We start from the raw sequence: 7500 nt of genomic DNA on the forward strand, positions 1-7500 counted from the left end.
GGACAATTACAAACACAATGACGAAATTATTATTAAGCTGTCAGTACACGTCAGTTTGAAGATAACCTCAAGATCTTGAAGTAAGGCGCTGAATGACCAAGTCAACAGAAAATAACAGGAAGGAGCCTTCTTGTTTTTGAAGATGTGTTGAGGCGTACACTATATATATGAGGTTTCATTCCAGAACTAAGATACAACATCTTGATACACCTCTTCTTACAACTTTCTCTCTTGACTTAAGATTTAGAAATTCTCTAAGTGTTTAAAGAGTTGTAATTCTTAGTTCATCTAGCTCTTACATTTGTAATAGGCTTAAGAGTTCAAAAAGAGTTAGATTAAGTTTTATACGCCTAATCAAGAATACTTTTCAAAGTGTTCAACTTGTGAATCTCTATTGTGAGATTTGGGATTTTGCTTTTATTAAAGGGACTTGTAATACGGTTCTTCAAGGGGAAGAACGTGGTGAGAGGAGATAGTGAGATCTTCTTGGTTGTATTAAAGTCGGATTAATAAAAGGCGTTGAAATCCTACGGGTTGAAAGAGAACCCATAGGCGGGGAGTAGGTTGGTTAGAACCGAACCTCGTTAACATATCGTGTGTTATACTTTAAAGTTTATTTTTCCGCACATACGTTATAGTTTACGAATTGGCTCAAAACTGTTCCAGAAGACAGTTTTGACAGACTCCTCAAACTCTTGAGACAAACTGCTAGAAAAGTTTAAAAAGCCCATAGTCTCTATTCACCCCCCCTCTAGAGAGTATTCAACCTCCTATTAACTTTCATTTGGTATCAGAGCTAAGTTTCACACAAAAAGATTAATATCTTGTGATGGATCCAATAGGAGAAGGGTTGTTTGCTCAAGGACGTTCGTGTTCAAGACCACCTTTGTTTTGCGGTACAAATTTCTCACATTGGAAAACCTTGATGAAAATGTTTGTGATTGGTCAAGATATGGAACTTTGGGAAATCATAACTAAAGGACCTAAGATACCCATGAAAAAGGACGCTCAAGGAAATGATGTAATAAAGTCCGAGTCTGAATATTCACAAACAGATTTGGAATGGGTTTCCAAAAACTATAGGGCAATGAATCAATTATGTTGTGCTTTGAATGGTACTGAGTTCAATCGAGTTTCTTCATGTACAAGTGCTAAAGAAATATGGGACAAGTTGGTTGTGACATACGAAGGAACAAGTCAAGTGAAGGAAACAAAGATCAACATCCTCATGCACCAATATGAAATGTTCAAGATGAAAAAGAATGAGAATATAAATGAAATGTTTACTTGTTTTACTTTGATTACTAATAGCTTGAATTCTCTTGGAAAAACTTTTACTAATGCAGAAAAAGTCCAGAAGGTCTTGAGGTGTCTTCCAAGATCCAAATGGGGTCCAAAAGTCACCGCCATAGAGGAAGCTCAAGACTTGAGAGTTCTATCGCTTGACGATCTTCTTGGAAAACTCACAACACATGAACTTACCCTACATGATGATGGAGATAATGATGTAATACCTTCCATGAAAAATCTTGCACTAAAGGCAAAGAAACATCATGAATCTTCAAGTGATAATGAAGATAGCGATGATGAGGAAGATCCATTTGCGTTAATCACAAAAGGTCTTGAAAGAATTATGAAGATGCGAAAACGATTTAAGAAATTTAAATCCAGAAATAAAGGTAAGTCTTCTAATTCTAATTCAAATTTTAAGACTAACAAACTTGCTTGTTTTGAGTGTGGTTCTACAGAACATATCGTAAAGGACTATCCTAAGAAGAAAAGGCAATCCTACAAAAAGAACAAGAACAAACAAGCGATGGTTGCAACTTGGAGTGATTCCGAAGTATCATCCGAATCTGAAACTGAAGATGGACAAGCTCATGTATGTCTTATGGCTAGTAATGATGACAATGATGACTTAGATCAAAATCACAAAGAGGTACGTGAATATCTTAACACATGCACAAAAGATGATTAGTTACAACACTCCTTAATATGTTTCAAATTGAGAAAATTTTAAAAGATGAGAAAAACACTTTAGAAGATAGAATACGTCATTATGCTGAAGGTTGTGAAGAAATCATAAATAAAAATAATTCGCTAAAGGCTGAAAAATCAAATCTTGAAAAGACTGTCAAGGTCTTGAAGAACAGAATCTCAGCCAGACTAAACAGCTTATTGATCTTAAGAATGAGAACAATGATCTTGAAGCCAGGATCAAAACCTTGAAACTGGAATCTGAAAAAAATCTACAAGCATTAACCAAGCTAAATGAATCTGAATCCAAATTCACTAAAATGCTTACACGACAAAAACCATCTAGTGATAAACGTGGTATTGGTTATAATAATGTTACACATAACTATAAGAGTAAAACCACATTTGTGAAAGGTGCACATAAAAATAAACGTACTCCTACTTGCACATTTTGTTGCAAAGAAGGACATATAAGATTTGCATGTCCTTACTGACGTAAGGATGATTATATTATTAAGAATTCCTTTCCTTTTGAATTACATGGACAGATAAAGCAAATATGGGTTCCTAAAGGGACAAGACCACCCAACATGGTCTATCCCGAATATGGTTCCAAATTTGTCACTTGGATAGCCAAGTAAGGTTGAGAAAGGTTATTTTCTTTTGTTTTGTAGGTTAAACAAAAATGGATTCTAGATAGTGGATGCTCGAGGCATATGAGTGGTAAAATCTCTTTATTTTCTGAAATTAAAGAAAAATGCAATGGCTCAATCACCTTAGGAGATAAAGGTAAATGCAAAATTTTAGGCGTTGGTAAAATTGGTAAGAATCCATCGAAAACTATTGACAATGTTTATTTAGTTGAAGGTCTAAAATTTAATTTGCTAAGTGTGTCTCAACTATGTGATAAAGGTAATGAAGTAATATTTGACAAAGAAAAATGTGTTGTTAAAAATCCTAATACCAGAGATACTCTCATTACTGCTCTTAGAAATGATAATGTTTATGCTTTACATACTAACAAAATTGCAGTGCAGAATTTCAAGTGTTTGAAAGCTATTACAGATAATCCAAAACTTTGGCATAGACGTCTTGGCCATATCAATACTCACACCATGCAGAAGTTGGTAATTAAAGATTTAGTTAAGGGACTTCCAGCTCTTGACTATAAACAAAGACCTATTTGTGACGCATGCATTAAAGGTAAACAAGTAAGAAGTTCATTCAAACCGAAGAAAATGGTAAGTACATCAAGACCATGTGAACTCTTACATATTGATTTATGTGGACCAATGCGTGTACGGAGCATAAGAGGTAAATCTTATATCTTAGTTATAGTTGATGATTATTCTAGATTTACGTGGGTTGATTTTCTAAAGGATAAAAGTGAAGCCTTGAAACCGTTCTCAAGACGTTGTAAAGAGATGCAAACTCAACTGAACCTTCCAATAGTCTCGGTTATAAGTGACCATGGGAGAGAGTTTGATCAATTAGGCTTTGACTCCTTTTGTGAAAAATATGGTATAACCCATAACTTTTCAGCTCCTAGGACACCTCAACAAAACGGTGTAGTTGAAAGGAAAAATTGAACTTTAGAAGAGATGGCAAGAACAATGCTTATTGAAAATGGATTAGCTAAACACTATTGGGTTGAGGCTGTTAACACAGCTAATTATGTTTTAAATAGATGCCTTATAAGACCCATACTTAAGAAAACTCCTTATGAATTATTCAAAGGAAGAAAACCGAATATAGCATACTTTAGACCATTTGGTTGCAAATGTTTTATTCACAATAATGGTAAAGACAATTTAGGTAAATTTGATGCTAGAAGTGATGAAGGTACATTTCTTGGATACTCACTGAATAGTAAAGCTTATAGAGTGCTGAACAAACGTACAGGTATAGTTGAAGAAAGTATACATGTTGTTTTTGATGAATCCGAAAATGAAACTTTAAGTGAAGGTTTTAAAGAGTTAAACCTTAATAAACATTTTGATGATTTAAGTGATGATGAACTGGATATTAAAAATGCTAATGCAGTTAAAAAGATTAACATGCAGGATACCATACAAAGTATTGAGGATGAAGGAAAACAGGTTGTTAACATTGAAGACTCACAGTCTGATCTTGAGACCCAACCTCAAGAACTTGAGATAGTTCCTGAACATACTGTTTTGGGTACACCAATTAAAAATACCTCAAATGAAGTAAGTATAAGTTCATTGAATGAAAACACACCATCCATACTACGAAGAAGAACTAGAAAGTCATATCAACATCCTCCAGAGAACATTATAAGTGATCCAAACAAAGGTACGCAAACTCGATCCTCTCTTAAAAATCTATGTGCATTTTCTGCTTTTGTTTCTCTTATAGAACCTAAAGATGTTAAAGAAGCATTACAAGAACCAGAGTGGATCATTTCAATGCAAAATGAATTAAATGAATTCGAAAGAAACAAAGTTTGGGATCTAGTAGAAAGACCTTCAGATCGTACTATCATTGGAACAAGATGGGTCTTTCGAAATAAACTCAATGAGGATGGAGACATTGTAAGGAATAAAGCAAGACTGGTAGCTCAAGGCTATAATCAAGAAGAAGGAATAGATTATGATGAAACTTTCGCACTTGTGGCAAGGTTAGAATCTATCCGTATTATGCTTGCTTTTGCTTCATACATGAATATTAAACTATATCAAATGGATGTTAAATGTGCATTCTTAAATGGATACTTGCAAGAGGAAGTATATGTTAAACAACCACCCGGCTTTGAAAATTCTGATCTACCTAATCATGTGTTCAAACTAAATAAAGCATTATATGGCTTGAAACAAGCTCCAAGAGCTTGGTATGACAGATTTAGCTCACATCTACTTGAAAATGAATTTCAACGAGGTAAAATTGATAAAACACTTTTCATTAAAACTAAAGGAAAAGATATTCTAGTTGTTCAAGTATATCTTGATGATATATTGTTTGGAGCTACTAATGATTCTTTGTGCAAGGAATTTTCTGAGATTATGTGCAAAGAGTTTGAAATGAGCATGATGGGAGACTTAACATTCTTGGACTACAAATAAAGCAAAAGAAAGATGGCATATTTATTTGTCAAAGTAAATATGTTAGAGATTTATTAAAGAAGTACAATATGGATCAATGTAAAGAAGTTAATACGCCTATGAGTACAACACTAAGTCTGGACCAAGATATAAATGGTAAGAGTGTTGATCAAAAGACTTATAGAGGTATGATTGGTTCTTTATTGTATTTAACTGCTAGTCGTCCTGATATCATGTTTAGTGTTTGCTTATGTGCTCGTTTTCAAGCTAACCCAAAAGAATCTCACTTAACAGCAGTTAAGAGAATCTTTAGATATTTATATGGGACTAAAGACTTTGGTCTATGGTACCCTAGCTGTGGAAATTTAGTTTTATTGGTTTTTCAGATGCTGATTATGCTGGATACAAAGTTGATAGAAAAAGCACCTCAGGATCATGTCAATTTTTAGGAAATTCATTGATCTCTTGGTATTCTAAAAAGCAAAATTCAGTTGCTTTATCTACAGTTGAAGCTGAATATATAGCTGCCGGTGCATGTTGCTCTCAAATTTTATGGATTGCTCAACAACTTAGAGACCTTGGAATTGATTTCAAAGGCATACCAATAAGATGTGATAATACAAGTGCGATTTGTATTACAAAGAATCCTGTGCAACATTCTCGTACAAAACACATTGAGGTACGTCACCATTTTATAAGAGATCATGTTGAAAAAGGTAATATTTCTTTATCTTTTATATCTACTGAAAATCAATTAGCGGATATATTTACAAAACCTTTAAGTGCTGATCGTTTTGCTTATATACGTATGGAACTTGGCATGCTAAATGACGTTGCATGAATTAAGGGGGAGTAGTAACAAAGAGTAATAACAAAGTGTAATATCATAGAGTAATGGCATATGAGTAAAAGTATTGAGACGTTAATTACTTAAATACCAAGTATGTATTAAGGGGGAGCATTACGTATTATTGTGATTATATATGTGTTTATACATGAATTTGAGAATTAAAAATTTGATTTCAATTTCTTAAAAATTATTTGTTCTATAAATATGGGATTAACAATAATAATTAAAAGTATATATATATATATATATATCCAACATTTTAAGACTCCTTGTTTACTTTTTGATGAAAGTCAAAAAGGGGGAGATATATGTTTACTATTTGCATGCTTACTTGTTGCTCTGTTTTTTCTGATAATGTTTTGCATGTTTGCTTGCTTATATTGCTGGTTTGTATTGTACATGTTCTGAATTTATATTATGTTCTGAAAAATTGTTGAATGTTTTGCACTGATTTATTAATAAATTGTTCTGTTTATTATTAATGCTTAACATTCATGCTTAAGGGAGATATAATATATATGCTTAAGGGAGATATGGAAATTTTGTTGATAAAACCTGATAGTTGCTAAAGTTGCTGATTGAATATTTGATTGCTGATTATAGATTATTATTCATGATCATAATGCTTGATAATCATGTCTTTGATATTAAAGTTTTGATATGATGTTACATTATAATGATGACTATCATATTTGCATGTATTATGATTTGATATTCGTCTACATAAATAATGATTGCAATGATATTAAGTATAAAAATTTGCTAGATTATACTATATTATTCTGATTTGAAAATATGTTAAGAAATATTGAATAACTTTTAATTTCATTATAACTTAGAAATATGATTTAAGAAATATGGTTTTGACTTTCATCAAGGGGGAGATTGAAGACTCAACTCTCTTAAATAATAAGGGGAGATTGAAGACTTAATTCTCTTGAATGATGATAATTCAAAACACATATTGTTTAAACAAATAAATTAAGTAATTACATTTAATTGTTTAAGTAAGTTTAAAATCATATTTTATATACATTTAATTTATATATATAAGTTAGAAGTCGATGGAATATGCTTAAAGAACTTAAGTTTATTTTAAAGTTGATTTCATAAGTTCTGAAATATATTTTAAAGTCTTGAAAAGAATTACGTTTACAATCAGGTTAGTTTCGTAATTATATTTGAAATATTTTAATAGGTCAATGTTCCTTGAAATTATATTTGAAATATTTTAATAGGTCAATGTTCCTTGAAATTATATTTGAAATATTTTAATAGGTCAATGTTCCTTGAAATTATATTTGAAATATTTTAATAGGTCAAGGTTCATTAAAATTAACATTGGATATTATTTGAATAAAGTTTGAATATTTTATTATACGTTGTTGCTTAACGTTTAAATATTTTATATTTAAACTTAGATTTAAATATATGGTTAAAATCATTTGGTGATTAAATATAGTACAAGGTACACATGTTTTATTATTAATTGTACACGGCTATAATTAAGCAAGATCTAGATTTACTATTATGTGGATGAGATTTGAATTTATGCTAAAAATAGTAAATGGCGATGCTAAAAAATAGGAATTAATTTAAATGGTTATTTAA

This window comes from Amaranthus tricolor, chromosome 4, assembly GCF_026212465.1.
Source record: "Amaranthus tricolor cultivar Red isolate AtriRed21 chromosome 4, ASM2621246v1, whole genome shotgun sequence".
Lineage (NCBI taxonomy): Eukaryota > Viridiplantae > Streptophyta > Magnoliopsida > Caryophyllales > Amaranthaceae > Amaranthus > Amaranthus tricolor.